Source organism: Hippoglossus stenolepis, chromosome 16 (assembly GCF_022539355.2).
Source record: "Hippoglossus stenolepis isolate QCI-W04-F060 chromosome 16, HSTE1.2, whole genome shotgun sequence".
Taxonomy (NCBI): Eukaryota; Metazoa; Chordata; class Actinopteri; order Pleuronectiformes; family Pleuronectidae; genus Hippoglossus; species Hippoglossus stenolepis.
In genome coordinates, this window is record NC_061498.1 from 22,082,539 (window position 1) to 22,101,052 (window position 18,514).

At 38.8% G+C, this 18,514-nt stretch overlaps 1 protein-coding gene across 1 annotated transcript in view; it reads left to right on the forward strand.

Annotated features, from left to right (window-relative positions):
- The window catches only part of LOC118124080 (junction plakoglobin), a 107,153-nt gene extending 102,805 nt beyond the window's left edge, over positions 1 to 4,348 (forward strand). The window contains exon 17 of the mRNA XM_035181880.2: positions 1,838 to 4,348. The gene's annotated coding sequence lies outside the window, so the exon portion shown is untranslated. The remainder of the gene's footprint in view (positions 1 to 1,837) is intronic.
- Positions 4,349 to 18,514: the final 14,166 nt, after the last annotated feature.

Consider the following 18,514-nt stretch of genomic DNA (forward strand, 5'->3'; position numbering starts at 1 on the left):
ATGAAACACACATTCCTCACAACTGTGCATGTGGCGTCTGCATGTGTGTAGCTCAATCCTCTGTCAAAAAGTCTTTGACCTGCAGCTCTTTATAAATCCATGACCTAGACAGCAGTGAGAGACAGTGATAGTAATGTAACCTTGTTGCTATGTTTTTATAAAGTCCCACCCTCTCACCCTGTGTGCTGTTGTTGGCCAGGGACCTACCACCCACTGGCAAAATGCTGCAGCCCAGAAAAGTCCTGAGCACAGCAAAATAAAGAGAAAACAGGAAAATACAGGCACATAAATACACAGCAACTCAATTCTACTGTGCCATGAGTGGTGACTGAGAGGGCTCACTTTTGAATCTACTCATTTTTGGGGGAGGAAATCCGGCATAGTATCTTAAATAAATCATCTTTCTCTCACATGTTCAATTTCAAACTAGGCAGGTGTATTTCGGAGGACCCAGGAAGCAAAGTGTCCTAATAGAACATCCCTAAATGTTGCTTGATGTGAAGAAAAAATGGATGTCATAAATAATAATGTTATCAACGTTGCTGCCACTAGTCTCCCATCAGGCTACTGACAGGAACAATTTGAACAAGCGCTGCACTATTACATGCACTACACTTTTTAAAGAGGTTTTAGACGGTTTTATTGTCGATCTTTTAGACATTTTAAATTGCTCACTAGAAACAGGTATCTTTCCAGATGCACTTGAAACAGCTCTGGTAAAGCCCCTTCTTAAACAAACAAATTCCTCTATACTGAACAACTACAGACCCATTTCCAACCTGCCTTTCCTCAGTAATATTCTGGAAAAGTCTATATCTAAACAATTGCATGAATTCCTAGTTATGAATCATACACACGACTGATTTCAGTGATGATACTCAATGATATCTATCTGTAGCGCCAGATGACTCTGATGCTCCAAACCAATTTATAAATTGCTTCTTCAGCGTGGAACAATGGATGAGCAACAATTAACATAAATTTGTTTAATTGGTACTGATGATCAGAGACAAAACATTATTAGCAAACTTGGAAGTCTGCCGCATCCAAACTAACCAGAAGCAAAGAACCTGGGTGTTACACTTGATTCAGAACTAGATGTTAATTCACATAAACAATGTCACAAAGATTGCCTTTTATCACTTAAGAAACCTTGCAAGAGAAAGACCATACCTCACTCTAGAAGATGCCAAAAAGTTGACTCATGCTTATATACTTTCTCTCCTGGAATACTGTAATGCACTTTATTCAGGATTACTGAAAAAATCCATTGATGGACTACAACTTGTACAAAATACAGCAGCCAGGGTTTTAACGAGAAATAGGAAAAGAGATCACATTACTCTGGTTTTAGCGTCTTTACACTGGCTTCCAGTCTCACTGAGGGTTGATTTCAAAATGATTTGACTTGTTTTTAAGTCTCTTAATGGTACAGCACCCTCATACATCTCGGACTGTTTATCAGAATATGTTCCATACTGTGGGCTTGCTAAATATCCCAAAAACAAACTATAAAAGTTTGGGGAAGCAGCATTCTCTTGTTATGCACCAAAGGTTTGGAACAAACTCCCACCACTCATCAGCCAAGCTTCTTCTGTTGATACAACTCACTTTATTTTTTTATTTTATATTATTATTATTATTTATTTCTTCTGAGCCTTTGTTTCATTGCTAACGTGTTCTTATTGATCTCTTATTTAATGTCTTTGATTTTATTGTAAAGCACTTTATTGCATTTTATGTATGAAAGTTGCTGTATAAATAAAATGTATTATATTTTAGTATTCAATGCAGATAATCCATATTTCTTTTAATCTTTTTGAATCTGTTTTTGCAGGAAAATAAAGCTGCAGGAGAACAAAGCTGAAAGAAAAAGAGATAATGAACAAATGGCAAGAACAAAGACTCAAAGAATGGATGGATGATAGAGATTAGAGGTTTTAATCACAAAGGGAATTTAGCCCTTTCCAGTGGGTTGGAAAAAAAATCCCATTTGGCAGTCAAGAACTATCACAAAAGGTTGCTCATTAAAAAAAAAGTTTATTGTTGCTGTAAATGAAAAATGTACCTTTGTTATAATGTTTTACTGAGGGGTGAAAGTGGGGTTGTATGAAGTTTTGAGGCACTGTTACACGGGTAACGTTTTGAAGCAATCAAATAAGGCAAAGAGCCTTACACTGAGATAAGACACGCAGGGCACACAGGGGGCTGGCAGTCAAACACATGTGTTAGCTTTTCATCTGAAAGGTTTAGAAACCAGTCAGCTGAAATATTAGTTGTGATATGTCGAGATTTACCCCACATATGGAAACAGATTTGTCAGTGAGAAGTTAAACACAAGTCATCACTAAAACACTCACTGTAATAACTATCCGTAACTCTTTTGAGAGTTTTGCAAGATGTCTGTCTTATTGGCATTAACTGAACAGTCGCCATTGCTACCAAATGCTACCCGTGTATCCTAGCCTTAATTTGCTGTCTTTTAGATGTCTCCTCTGTGTATTTGAACAGTGCACATGTCCCAGAGTGTCCATGTGTGGTCGTTGCATGGTAGTATATTGTGTACTCATTGAAATATTCTTCACCTTTACTTAGTAAGAAAAAGCGACATTTTGGATTATGTCAAACCATTCTGAAAACCTCCGTGCAGAGCAGGACTACAAATCCATCCATGTCACAAGCTCACTTTCACTAAGGATTTATATTCTGTTAGAATGTCCACTGGAAATTAACATAACAATTATTTGACTGATATTCAGCATCAGTCTGCAAATCTCACTTCCCAGTTAGAACTACATGTCACGAGTGGTAATGGACCACAGATCTCCCATCAGCTTGTACACAACTTTGTGAGTGCCATGGACAACACTGCACAGTCCATTTACAAAAGTAATTACATAATGTTCGTAGACATACAAATGACTTTTGTATTAAAGCTTTGCTGATTTTATTTGCTGTCAATAACTATGTCACTGTCAATGGAGAAATGGGCGACTGTAAACTCTAATTCAAGCTTTTTTCAGAGATGATATTTTGACTTGTCATGGTGGGAAAAGCAAAGGTGTAAATATGAAATTAACACTGGGACTCTTGAAAAAATTACAGCCATTATCAATGTTATCAGGAACAGCAGGTTGTTTCCTACTGTGACAAGTGTAAATGTCTTACCATGAAAAAGTCCTTACAGCTGCTCACAGCATTTGTTAAAGATGTCGTCTCTGATTAGTCTGCAGCAAGTTTTCTACCTGTCACATGTTCACATGGTCTGCATGTAAGTGCAGCTGCAGCCGGACATTGTGGCAAAAAGTGCTCTGTGCACCAGGAGCTACTGTGCTTGACGTTAAAACACTTTTGTTATTGGTTCCAATCAATTATGTGTGTAAAGATGGATGGCATGACAGCTCCTAAAAGTGAAGCCAGAACATCTTGAATGCCCCCTGGTGGTTGGCTAGAGTATAGGTCTTAAATCCGGCCCCCTCCCTGTTAGCAGATGGGACATGGAGCGAACAAGATTATTCAAAGTACACATGAAATACATTTTTCCAGAAGATGATTTCTGTCATTTAAGGCAGTTCTTATCACACTGACCTATGTTCAAGGTCAGCTTCAACTGTTTTTAACAATGGAGTGTAAGGGGAAACAACTCTGACAGCCTGGAGGAAATCTCAAAACCCAGGTACCTAATATTGCCTGTGCGAAGTGGAAGGGATGAGTTCTGTCCAGCAGAGTCCCAGGCATCTTCAGGAAGTGGGAGTATACTGGATTTGTTCCATTTTATTGTGTAATTACAGATTTTAGAGAAGGTGTTAATGAACTTAAAGGTCGTTTTTGGTCATGTTTTTGGGGGGTTTGGTTTGAATTAGTTTTTTGATGATATAAAAACAGAGACGTCATGATTGACAGCTGAAATAGGTCGACTTGATTGATCTGATCTGACCTGATTGATGTGATAGATAGCGATAGGTGGGTGTGTCTGTGGAATCCAATCCAATCCAACCAATCCACTTAATCACTACTGTACAGACTCTGACATCACCAATGCAAGATGGTTTTAGGCTTCATGTTTCCAGGGTAAGAGGAAGTGGAGGTGTGTCATCCATCTGTATTTACAGCCTGCACTGTTAAGAAAGCACAACTACAATGACTTATTAATTGGTGTGGTAATCTACCACTATAATTTTTACATCATTGATATAAATGCAGTTCCCATTCCATTTACTTTGCCACAACTGAATGAAAACACTTGTTTAAAGGAGAATTATTTAGCCTTTTGCCTTGGATAACTAAATCAATTGTTTTTCATTGTGACATGAATGTTCCATGCCACATTAAACATTTCAACCATGAATGTTTCTAAATGTCAGGTCGTAGTTTCCCCCCAGACAGCTGGCCCATCATGAAGCTTCCTTTGTACTCCCTCATAGTATATGCATACATAAATGCTGGCCTCTGCTAGACCACACTAAAAATGCAATACACCTCTTCACTAAATTGTCTGTGGCATGGAGAAATCATGCCGCAATTAAAACCAGTTATTTAATGCAAATGGTTAATTAATCGTCCTTTAAATGATCATTTTCATATAATTAACATATAGTAAACAAAGTAAATGCATACATGCAAAGGCAATACAAAAAATGATGTTTATTGTATTTCTGATTTAACATTTTAGATCTTCATCATCTCTATCATCCCCACAGCAATGTAAAATCACAACTTGGGTTTTATTTAGTTAGTTGTTGACATTGAAATTCAGAAATCCGATGATGTGGCAATAGCGCTACAAATACTATCGACTCTGTTTTGAAGAAACTAGAGTAGTCAGATGATGAGACTGGCTAAACTGGGAGTATTTGGGGCTTTTTTATATACACTCAGCCTTAGTCTGGGATTTCAGCTGGTTGGCAAGTTAGAATGTTGGTAGGCCAGTTGATACTGGCTGAATATTATGGACATACTGTTGCCAAGAGCTACTTACTGTATATCCTACTCTAGAGACAGCTCCAAAAACACTATGTTGAGATGGAATGAGAACTGAAGGAAAAGTCACTGTGCAGTAACAAGCAAAACGGAAGTAGAACCTTAAACTGAAACGTAGCTTATTTCACTGCAGGACTTGATGTTGATGCTGAGTTACTCCTCTTCATTTTCGCTCTCGCTCACCAGAATATTTCTGATGTGTGCTACTAAGGGGGCAAAAAACGGGATGATTTTTTTATATGTTCTGTTTGTAAGGCGTCAGTGCATGACACTTTTTTTGAATCTCTGTGTGAATTTCAGCATTCCAATTGTTTATTGTCATACATTCTTGCTTTAATTTTTATTTTTTTTGTGTTCTACAATGTTTGGCTTTTTGTTGTATCCCAGACATGAAAGGGTTTCTGTTTGTTCTAGTCATCCTTTCAGTGATGTGATGTCACATCTGCTTGATTAATTAACACTAAGTGGAAACACAAGCAGAGCTGTTGGATATGGATATTCGTTATGTAACATTTACTTTAGTTCCTGCAGTGTGGTACTCTGCATTCTGGGGTTTAGTTCAGTCCACTGAACATGCTCACCAAAAATGTTTCTTTAATGTCAAGGAATTGGATAGATGCATTTATGGAACCAGAGGATGAGTCCTTATCCCTGTATTCTTAATATTCACTGAAGAAGTGACTTTAAGTTTTACATGTTGCATTAGAAAAATAAAACCACAGACATGTGACATGAATAAGCAAGTCTTTAGGAGACAGTACAGTACATGATCATAATGAAATCAGAGATGTTCTCTGCTGCAGTACGTTGTGCGTGTGTTTGTGTGACACTGACGTGTTGATTACACTGTTGAGAGGTGAAGCTAAACAAAGGGAAGGAGACATTTCAGGGAGGAATCGTCACCAATGGTGCCTCCTGCTGATCCTGCTCATACAGAAGGAAATCCTCATTCACATTCTTTTGCTGGTAAAAATATTTTCCATAAAACCTTAAAAACATGAACAAAACCAAAATATGAGTTCAATATAAACTATACATTATGTATATGTATCAAGTCACTTTCACATCAGGCTTTTCTATGTGACCCTCAAAAACGTTATGAGCCCTCACAGATGAAGTGAATATCTTTATTATTCATAAAAACAGTGCATGTCAAGGTCCATGCTGCCTTGTAAAACTATTGAACACATGGTTCTCAGTCACAGTGTTGGATGTGCATGTTTAAAGATCTGAGCAAGTTTGAGAAGGGTCAAATCCGTACGGCCAGACGACTGGGTTGGTGCGCCAATATGGCAAAGGTTGCAGGGTGCTCCTGGTCAGCAGTGGCGAAAAACTATCAATGCTGGCCTGAAGAGGGAAAAAACACAAACCGCTGCGTCCATTATGCCCAAGGACAACAGAGGCCTAAACAGACAGAATGGCTGCTATGCCACGGAAAACTCACAAAAGGGCATCTGAGCCTGCATAGCTGCACACAGGTAAGCATGACCATGCTCGTCATAATGTTTTGGCTCATCAGTGTGACACTGTCAACTGGGGGGAAAAGGCTTCATCTGTTACTTTGGAAAAAAGGATGTCATGGTGGAGGATTAGTTAAATACACTAAGGTAGAAGAAAGAGTGATAAATGCCAAAGAGATTTATCTTCTGATGATAATCATCTTATGCCTGGTTGTTTTCTTGTTAAGCAGGAAGAGCAATACTCTGAACAGAGACGGGAGAGACTATGTACAGACAGCTGAGGGGACACGGGTTCAAGCATGTATAAAAGAGGAAATGAGTAGAGCATTTACCTACTAATTCCACAGACATCTATCTGTCTGTATCTGGAAGGCATATCTCGAGAACGATTAATCTAATCGACTTAAAACTTGGCATGTCTAATGCCAATTGCCATAGTAAGTGTAGTGCAGATTTTACTGCAATTTGGACACACAATATATTTAATGTGCTCTGTAGTAGTTAATGGGGGCGGGGCAGTGGGCTTACTGTCAGCTGAAAATGTCTTTTTCTACGTCCTCAGATAGACTACAGCAATGGTCAGCAACTGGGTCAAACTGCAGGCCAAAATTGCCACCAAATCAATTCGATATTTTCTTTTTTGTTATTATTTCCCCGTATCAGACTGTCAGACAGATTTACCTGTGACAGGTGCAGATCTCCATCATGGCAACGACAATTTCATAATCACTTCTTCAAAGTCAAAGCACAACTTTCATTTTGTTGCAGCAGTGCTTTATACTGATTGGAATTACAGACCTTTTGAAGATGGGCCCCTTGGATATAAATGTGATTGTGAATAAATGGTACTTACAACATTTTTTAAAATCCGTTCAGTACATCCACAAAAGTCCACACAACTCTTTGCTAAAAGTCTGTCGACATACACATCCATTTTCCAGAGGTCTGCAACTGTGTAGCAGCATTACTCAAACGATTCCAAAAGGTTTTTTAAGTACCATTCATTTGCATACCCACATTTATAAAGTAGAAAAATAGTCTTTGACATCTAATCCACAGGCAATGCAATCAGTAGAGTGAATTCCTCCACCAATACCCAACAGTCCACTTAAATTCAAACTTCACCAAATTGCACAGACTCAGATATCAGTCCTCTCATCAGGATTCAATCATTATTCCCTGGGAATTTGGTAAAAAGGTAAAAAGAAGAAAAAGAAGAAAACATCATACCACATCAAAGAAAGTGATACAAGATTCCTGGATGTGTGACAGAATTGAATGGGTTCTTTTTTGGCCAATGTCCCATCATCCCAGTTCTGTGGAAATCTGTTCAGTAGTTTTTGTGTAATCTTGATGAAATAAGCAAGCGAACACACAAATCAATGGACAGGTTTAAAAACACTTTTTTTAAAACTTTTGAATCAGTCCTTTCATCCATTGCTAACATGTCAGGTGAGATTTACAAGTATTAGTCCAGCCAGAAAGTGTCTCATGTTAACATAAGAGAATGTCTCTGTGGGTGGAAAAGGACTGAATTTCCTTCTGGCTAATGTCAGGCTGCAGGGGAAAAGACTATTTAAAGTCTATAATGACATCTACAGGTTATCCTTTCAGGTGGGTATGATCAGCCAACTAATACTCTAGACTAATACTACAGTGCTTGTTGTAGACCATGCAGAGGAGGAAGGAGGAAGGAGGATTTACTGGAGTGGGTAAACTCTTTGAAAGTGTCCATTCTAAATGTGCTGTTTAATTCTCCACCTGAACAATCAAGCAGAACAGGTGTGATGGTAAAACAAAGGAAAGTGGTGAGAAATTGTGTAGAATATGGTTGATGGGGCATATTAAATCTTGATATGCATTTGTACTAGAAACAATCTTGTTTCAAGGTTTTTTATTTCAAATAAATGATATGAAGCAGCTGAAGTTTCATGTGCTCTTGAAAGGGGGGTGGCTGCTATGAACTGATGTATGACAGTACATGAAAAACAATGAATCCATGATTCCATCATCAAAATTACGGTAAGGCAAAGATCACAGTAATGATTAAAAAGGTGAACATTAATAACATGTCGCTGTAAGAACATGAACTCATGTCTCAGATAGGAAAGTCCAAGGGGCTGCTATACACCTCCACATTAATGACACTTTGTCACAGCTCCTCTGTGACCCTATTGTTTTCCCCCTTCCCTTGTTTAGTCTCCCTCCACAGGTCTGTGCCATCTCCCTCTCATAACTCTGCACTGGGGTCGAAGACACATTATACGTCACACACTTCTGGCCATTAGTTGATGAAGTACTCAAAACATTTTACTGAAGTAAAAGTAAAAGTACCATATACATTTTTCTACTCAAGTGAAGTAAGTAGTGTTTTTTTTATTTTTTTTATTATTAAAATGAATTGCCAATTGTTACTAATTATTTAATGAAACATTCAACTACATCATTATGGCTGAGTCTCAGTGATGTCTACTCAGAAACCATTTCAGCTGTTTCAGCGAGTGCTGCTGCTGCAGACAAGAGTAAGGGTCTAATGTTAACTGCCCGCTCGGATTGGATCAATGGACCAATTTACAGAACTATTTCCTTCTCTGTAGAAACACTTTTGGCAGGTGTTACAGCTTCCACCTTCCTGGGCAAGGTGAGGAAGCTGGTGAAATCAGGCAGCAGCTGATGTTTTATGCAGAAGATTTTAATGAAGACTTGGTGCATCAAGGAGACCAGAAGGTGAAACAATATCAATCAATCAAATTTTATTTGTATAGCCCATATTCACAAATCACAATTTGTCTCATAGGGCTTTAACATGGTGTGACATCCTCTGCCCTTAACCCTCAACAAGAGTAAGGAAAAACTATAGTCCACAGTCATTGTCCGCTGCCACCATCAGGATCCACCATCAGCTGCCACCTCAATCGTGGTCCACCACTATTATCAGATGCCAGCACGATACAGGATCCGTCATTATTATCACGATCAGCTAGCACGATACAGAATCCGCCATACAGGATCCACCATTACGATCACGATCTCTGATACGCGATCCACAGATCATAATCCACGATGTGGCTGCAGCCGCGGACCTGGATCTGTGGATTAATTTCTTTGATGTGATAAGGATGGAGAAGAGGAAGGAGAAGCTGGGAAGAGAAGCTCCGAGTGTCATGTGTCCCCCGACCTTCTAGACCTATAGCAGCATAACTAAGAGCAGGTCTAAGACAAGCCTGGACCAGCTCTAACTATAAGCTTTATCGTAAAGGTTTTAAGCCTACTCTTAAACGTACAGATGGTGTCTGCCTCCTGAACTGAAAGTGGGAGATGATTCCACAGGAGAGGAGCTTGATAGCTGGAAGCTCTGGCTCCTACTCTACTTTTAGAGACTTTAGGGACGACAAGTAAGCCTGAATTCTGGGAGCGCAGTGCTCTAGTGGGGTGATAAGGTACTATCAGTGGCCACATCATGGATTAAGATCTGTGGATCGCGTATCAGAGATCGTAATGGTGGATCCAGTATAACGGATTCTGTATCGTGCTGGCTGATCGTGATAATAATGGCGGATCCTTTATCGTGTTGGCATCTGATAATGGTGGTGGACCACGATCGAGGTGGCAGCTGATGATGGATCCTAATGGCGACAGTGGACAATGACTGTGGACTATAGTGGCATCCGATCTTGATGGTGGATCATGATCTTGCTGGCTGCTGACCATAGACTATGATTGCAGCAGGACTGCTCGATATATAATATTTCTCCTCAGATACTCGACCATTACTGACAATAATTCATCAATTCATTGACCTTCAGTTATGCTTCAAAATGTTTACCCTTATCAATGCTGCTAAAACCCTCATCTTGGTGATGTTCTCCTTTACACGTGACATCTATTGCACTTCTGTCCGTCCTGGGAGAGGGATCCCTCACATGTGGCTCTCTGAGGTTTCTACCTTCTTTTTACCCTGTTAAAAGTTTTTTTTAGTAGTTTTTCCTTACTCTTGTTGAGGGTTAAGGGCAGAGGATGTCACACCATGTTAAAGCCCTATGAGACAAATTGTGATTTGTGAATATGGGCTATACAAATAAAATTTGATTGATTGATTGATTGATATTATTAAGGGCCTTGAAGGTGGGGAGGAGAATTTTAAATTCTATTCTAGATTTAACCGGAAGCCAGTGTAGTGAAGCTAACACAGGAGAAATGTGCTCTCTTTTCTTGGTTCTTGTCAGGACACGTGCTGCAGCTTTTTGGACAAGCTGCAGAGTCTTTAACGACTTACTGCTGGAGCCTGATAATAAGGAATTACAATAATCAAGTCTGGATGTAACAAAGACGTGGACTAGTTTTTCTGCATCCTTTTGAGAAAGGACATGTCTGATTTTGGAGATATTACGCAAGTGGAAAAAGGCGGTCCTAGAAATTTGTTTTAAGTGAGAATTAAAGGACAAATCAGGATCGAAGATCACTCCCAAGTTCCTGACTGTTTCATTGGAAGCAAGGGCAATGTCGTCTAGCGCAGCTATATCATTAGATAATGTATCTCTAAGGTGTTTAGGGCCAAGTATTAGAACCTCTGTTTGATCTGAGTTTAATAAGAGAAAATTGCAGATCATCCAGGTTTTTATGTCCTTGAGACATGCTTGGAGTTTAGTTAATTGATTACACTGTTTTGGTTTGATTGACAAGTATAACTGGGTGTCATCCGCTTAGTGGAAATTTACAGAGTGTGTCCTTATAATGTTTCCTAGAGGAAGCATATATAATGAGAATAAAATTGGGCCGAGCACAGAGCCCTGTGGAACACCGTGGTTAACTTTGGTGCGCACAGATGACTCTGTGCGCACCACTGTTCTAGTCTCTGTCATAAAATTTGATGGTCAATTGTGTTGAATGCTGCACTAAGATCTAACAGAACGAGGACAGACACAATCCCCTGATCTGAAGCTATTAGAAGGTCATTAGTGACTTTTGACAAGGCTGTCTCTGTGCTGTGATTGGCTCTAAACCCCGACTGAAAGTCTTCATATACATTACTTTCTTGGAGAAACTCACACAGCTGATTGGCTACAACTTTTTCAAGGATTTTAGACAGGAAGAGGAGGTTGGATATCGGTCTGTAGGGTGGATTTTTTGAGAAGGGGTTTGATTACAGCTAGTTTAAAGGACTGTGGTACATATCCTGATGATAATGACAGATTGATTGTGTTCAGTAAAGTACTATCAATTAGGGGCAGAATTTCTTTAAGTAATTTTGTAGGAATGGGATCTAAGATACAAGTTGTTGGTTTAGAACATGAGATTATTTTGGTCAGCTGATCAAGGGTGATCAGAGAGAAGCTGTCTAAATAATTGGTAAGATTCTCAGCAGTTTCTGAGATTTCTGTTCTTGGTAGGGTATTAGTGCCAATTGAGGGCAGGAGATGTTTGATTTGATTTCTAATCGTTAGAATTTTATCATTAAAGAAGTTCATAAAGATATTTCTATTCAGGGATCGAGGAATACTGGGTTCGGTGGAGGTGTGACTCTCTGTCAGCCTGGCTACAGTGCTGAAGAGAAACCTGGGGTTGTTTTTATTTTCTTCTATTAATTTGGAGTAGTAGGCAGCTCTTGCTATGTGGAGGGCCTTCTTATATGCTTTAACACTATTTTTGTATTAGAGAGACGAGAGAGAGACCAGCAACAGTTGTGCACCATCAGGTTTCAGTTCTGACTAGTTATGATGAAAACAATAAGAGTGTAAAGATGTTATTAATGATTGTTGTTGTCTGAATCCTCCAGCTCTGTAAATCAGAGATACCTGCAAAGAGAGTGAGATAGAGAGAGAGAAAGAGACAAACAGAGAGAGACTATGGGAGGGGGGGAAAAAGGGACCAACTGGAGGCTTTTCACAGACTTACTGGGACATCCTGATAATAATGAATTACAGTAATCCAGTCTAGAGGTAACAAATGAATGGACTAGTTTCTCAGCATCCTTCTGAGACATTATGTTCCTAATTTTCACAATATTGCGCAGGTGGAAGAAAGCTTTCCTAGAGACTTGTTTTATATGTGGGTCAAACATAACTCCAAGGTTCTTCACAGTAGAGCTGGGGGCCAAGCTAATACCATCCAAGGTGACTATCTGCTCAGACAGTGTTTCTCTGAGATGTTTAGGGCCAATTACAATAACCTCAGTTTTGTCTGAATTTAGAAGTAAGAGGTTTTGGGTCACCCAGGCCTTGATGTTCTTGAGACATTCCTGAAGTTAAACTTAGTGATTAGATTCATCAGGCGTCATATATGTACAGCTGGGTTTCGCCTGCGTGACTATGAAATGTACATGGTGCTTTCTGATGATGTTGCCTAAAGGGAGCATATATAAGGTGAAGAGTATCGGTCCAATGACAGAATCTTGTGGAACTCCATGATTAACTTGTGTGTGCATGGAGGAGTCAATTGTTAACATTAACAAATTGAAATCTATTTGATAAATATGACTTAAATCAGCCTAATGCCGTTCCTTTAATCCCTACATGTTGTTCCAGTCTCTGTAACAGAATCTTATGATCTCTGGTGTCAAATGCTGCACTAAGATCCTGCAGGACAAGTATTGAGACAAGTCCATTATCTGATGCCATGAAAAGGTCATTAGTAACTTTTAACAGTTCTGTTTCTGTGCTGTGATGGATTCTAAATCCTGACAAAGTCTTCCAACAAACCATTAGTTTGTAAGTAATCACATAGCTGCTGAGTTACAGCTTTTTTAATGATTTTGGAAATGAAGGGCAGGTTTGATATGGTCTATAATTAGCTAAAACCTCTGGGTCAAGAGTGGGCTTTTTAAGCAGAGGTTTAATTACCGCTACCTTAAAAGCTTGTGCTACTGTACGTAGCTGGTTAACAAATACATATTCATCTAATTTAATATGAAACTTTCAATTGGGGGAAAAACTAGTTGGGACAGGGTTTATCAGACAAGTTCTTGGTTTAGAGGATGAAACTAGTGAAGTCAGTTCAGAAAAGGGGTCCAAATATAAATCTGGTGCTCCGGGTGGTTCTATGGTTTCTGTACTAGACAAGGTATCTGTGCTATTCATGGGGAGGAGGTTTTTTTCTCAATGGTTATAATTTTGTTTGTAGAGAAGTTCATGAAATCATTACTTCTTAGACTTAAAGGAATCGATGGATCAGTAGAGCTGTGACTCTCTGTCAGCCTGGCTACAGTGCTGAAGAGGAACCTGGGGTTGTTCCTATGTTCTTCTATTAATAAAGAATAATAGGAGGTTCATTTTGGCTGTTGGAATGCCACTTCCTCTCCAGCTTCCGTGGTGTCTGTTTTAAAACACGTGTTTGAGAATTATACCATGGAGCTAATCTCCTCTTATTTACTTATTTACCTTTAACAGTGTTAAGGGTCATTTTTAATGAGGCTGCTGTACTGTTAACAAAGTTAACAACTAGTGTATGAGGGAAGTTTTGATAACTTTCCTGTATTGTAATGACACATGGCTGTGAGGTTAGTGTAGAAGGAAGCAATTCTTTAAATTTGTTCACAGTTTTATCAGATAAACACAGACTATATTAGAATTTCTGTCCAGAATCAGTGTAGACAATGATTGTAAATTCAAATGTAATTGAAACATGGTCGGGCAGAATAGGTTTTTGGGGAAATATTATTACATGTTCAATGTCTATGCCATATGTCAGAACAAGATCAAGAGTGTGACTGAAACAGTGAGTGGGTTGTTTCACATGTTGAGTAAAACCGATTGAGTCTATTTATGAATTAAATGGTGTCATTGGCAACATCTACATGTTGAAAACACTTCTATAATAACTTTATTTGTCCTAAGAACTAGCTCAGATAGAAATCAGAGAATTCAGATAAAAACTCTGAGTAAGGGGCAGGTGGACGATATTTGATAACTAGATGAACTGGTTTATGTGATTTCAGGCTTGGATGTCTGAGGCTGATGATGAGATTTTCAAATGAGTTATACCTACCTTTAGGTCGAGGGTTGATAGATAGGTTGGATTTAAAGATTGCTGAGACCCCTCCACCTCTGCCTGTGCTTCGAGGAATATGAGTATTAGTATGGGTGGGGGGTGTCACTTCATTTAAATCCTTTTTGCAGCCAGGTTTCAGCTAGACATAGTAAATCGATCCTATGGTCAGTAATCAGATCATTAATGAGTAGGGATTTTGGATTGAGTGACCTGATATTTAATAAACCACATTTTATCCTTCTATTTTTTGGTACTGACATGGTGGTTGTATTAATTTGTATTAGGTTTGAATGTATTACTCCTCTCCTGTTTACTTTTGATTTAATGAATTTAGGTGGTCGGGGGGCAGACACAGTTTCTATAGGATATTGTTAGGGTGACTGCTCTAATAGAAGCGCAGAGAAGCATGAAAGGGTCCAACTCTGCCTCCTGGTCTCTACTCTGGACTGTCATGGTGTGGACTGTCTAATTAACTTTGTCATATGTCTAGATATGAGAGCCGCTCCATCCAAAGTTGGATGAATGCCATCTCTCCTAATCGGTCCTAATACTTTGTAAACCCCTCACACTTCAGGATTATTTGTTCAGGTAATAGGCACCGAGTGACTTCCAGTATGGAACACCCCGCCATTGTCGGAAGCAGCAAATCGGGTCTAAAACTGGTCCAATTATCCTCTAGTGTGTAGCAGCCCTTAGGGACACATAGCTTTGAATAAAGTGGGATCGGAAAAAAACAAAAGCTAGCAAATTTCTAATAATATGAGATGTCTCCAGGTTTCTTTCCTGTACTGTAAAACTGGGCAACTCCCACCCTTGTAGCACCCCTTCCCTTGTCTGTCCAGTGTGATAGCATGAAACTACCATGGTATTATGTGATATTTAGTTGCCTTCTAGTGCCAGAATTAGGTCAAACTTTAAACCAAAGCTTTGGTCGATCCTCAAATTCATCTATGATATTCATTATTTTTGTGACATCTACTTGAAATAGTTGAATCAAATGGACATGTTTAGTGAGTGTGTCCATCTATCTATCTATCTGTCTGTCTGTTTATCTATCTATCTATCTATCTATCTATCTATCTATCTATCTATCTATCTATCTATCTATCTATCTATCCATCATCCATCTATCCATCCATCCATCCATCCATCCATCTATCTATCCAGGCCGAGACGGATGCTTTATGTAGTGTGTGTACATGAATGATAGTGTAGATCTGAACTGACTCACACTGGAGCAGGCACAAGAACAGCTTCAGAGGATTTAGCCTAACATCAAGGTGTTACATAATATTTCACCCACCTATGGTACTGTAGTTTCAGTGGATCCCAGATTGTAATGAACCTGTTTGACCACTGGATGGTGATACAACATTGAAAATATTAATCTGCACATGCCACTGTTGACACCTGACCTGGTTTACTGGACAGAAAAAGATTTTCTCTCAAAGTGTGGTGTGAATTACAGATTAATGCCACCATGATAACAAAAAAAAATTCAGTTTGTCGTTATTTTTTCAAAATCTTTATTCAAGGCTATGTGGTTCTGAATATGTTAAGTTGTTCATTTTGCTACATACATTGACACATAAGAACATCATAATGATAAACTACATTTATACTGCACTGTCAGACTAATCATGCAAGTCAGTCAGTCGGCTTCACATTTTCCACAGAAACAAACTGCACACATCAGTACTGACATGCACGCAAGCAGTGGGTGGATGAAGAACATTTGTGGAAACAAAGAAGGCAAAGAAGCAAAAAGCCTTAATCCTGGCAAAATAAGAACATTTATGAGGTGGCTCAAGCTTGTCTCTGTTTTGCAGTCCCCTAGTAACTTTGTTTCACAGACTGAGGGGCTGAATTGTGTTATTAAAATTAAACCAGCATCAAGAATAACTGATTCCTGATCAGACATCAGTCTCTGAACTCTGCAACCAACCACCAGTTTTTCTGGTGGTTGGTTGCAGAGTTGCAGACTTGGTCAACTGGCCCTAAGCTACTGGAGGAGGGTGACATGTACAACAGTTTGTTGTCTGTATATGAGTGGTATTTGATTGTGTGGGGAGTATGGCTATATCTTGTATGTTCTGTTACTTCCAATGCCTGCATGTCCTCATTTAGCTCCTAGGATTACTTACCTGCCCAAACAATGACCAGCCATGCTCAGCCAGTCTCCCTCAGCTCATGCTCCATTTTGGATCTGCAGAGCTCAGTAATTCCCCAAAATTCAGAGACTCGTACTTATGCACCTGATCAATTCATTATCTATTCATTGTACATTGAATCTGTTCAAACCTACGTATGACTCTATGCTCTTATCTGCTGTTGGAGCCCAACCATTTCAACAAAACGGATCGAGCTCCTGATAATATTTTGGAAGTGGAAGCAGGTACAGTATAATGTATGTAATGGAAGAGGTCCCAGGACAGAACCTTCCAGTTCTATCAAATCTTGAATTTGTATGTTTTGAATCAATAGAACCGATTTGAACCAAGGGGTACTAAGAAATATTAAACATTGTGATAATCTTTAATGGAAAATGGATCAATGCCCTCAGTGAATGGATGTAAGAAAATAATTTGAATTGAACACTATCAGCAAAAGAACCAACAAATCAAAAGTCTAAACATAAACATTGAATTTATAGATGAACATACTCCTCACAACAGTCACACAAATGTGATCAACATATGTATTTTCTGAACCTGAAATACTGAATGATGATTCAAAACATTCTGCATACTGCCTGGAATAAAGTAACATATTGGAACCTTTATTCATAGATGATATTTGTATTATTTTATTCATAAACGTGGACACATTTAAAGGGAATTTGTCATAAACAATGGGTCAACATTTTATTGAACAATGTAAACTTATAAATTCTTGTGATGGGTAGAGTGGTTTGAAGCTGAAGGGGTTTGTAAATTGGGAGGAAAGAAACAGGGAAGTAATATCTTTAAAATGTTGTAAAACCTGGAATGTGTATATGTTTTATCAATGCCGAAGAAACATAAAGCTAAAAAATACAGAGTTCTAAAACCCCATTGTTCAGTTTCCATTACTGTCATCCAAAAAATTAGTGTCTGCCATTATCACTGTGACGATCCCTCCCACGCTGCTCGAGGCTCTTTACATGTTGTGTTTAGGATGAGGTCAGAGAGGCAGAGGTGAGTCAGGAGGATCTGAGCTTCCCCTGAATTCTCCTGATTGTTTAGTAGGACGGCAGCAATATAGATACATTCTCTCTATATCCACCAGCTGAATTTTGTTGTGGTTGTGTTTTTGTTTTTGGTAATTCTTTTTTTCCACTTAATCCCAAGCATACATTACACTTTCACACACACACACCAGACCATAACTGACATACCAACCCCACAGTACATTTATTTAGAGTTTACTATAAATTTTCACTATCAGAATATATGCCACTAATAATAAACTCATTTTCTAGATGTTTACCTGATAGTGCTGTAGCTAAATTTAAGGAAATAATTCCGATTACATTTAAACCCGTATTATCCGTCGATATAAACAACAAATTCATTAAAAACCATAGCTCCACTGAGATTGACCATCTTGTCGATAGCTCTGTAGACTCATTACGATTAACATTAGACTCAATAGCGCCTCTAAAAAATAAACATATAAAACATAGTAAATTAGCTCCGTGGTATAATTCCAAGACACATGAGTTAAAACAAGTATCAAGAAAACTAGAAAGGAAGTGGCGCTCCAGCAACCGTGTTGAAAATCTCCTAGCCTGGAAGAATAGTGTTAAAGCATATAAGAAGGCCCTCCACAAAGCAAGAGCTGCCTACTATTCGAAACTAATAGAAGAAAATAAAAACAACCCCAGGTTTCTCTTCAGCACTGTAGCCAGGCTGACTGAGAGTCACACCTCCACCGAACCCAGTATTCCTCGATCCCTAAATAGCAATATCTTTATGAACTTCTTTAATGATAAAATTCTAACTATTAGAAATCAAATCAAACATCTCCTGCCCTCAATTGGCACTAATACACCATCAAGAACAGAAATCTCAGAAACGGCTGAGAATCTTACCAATTATTTAGACAGC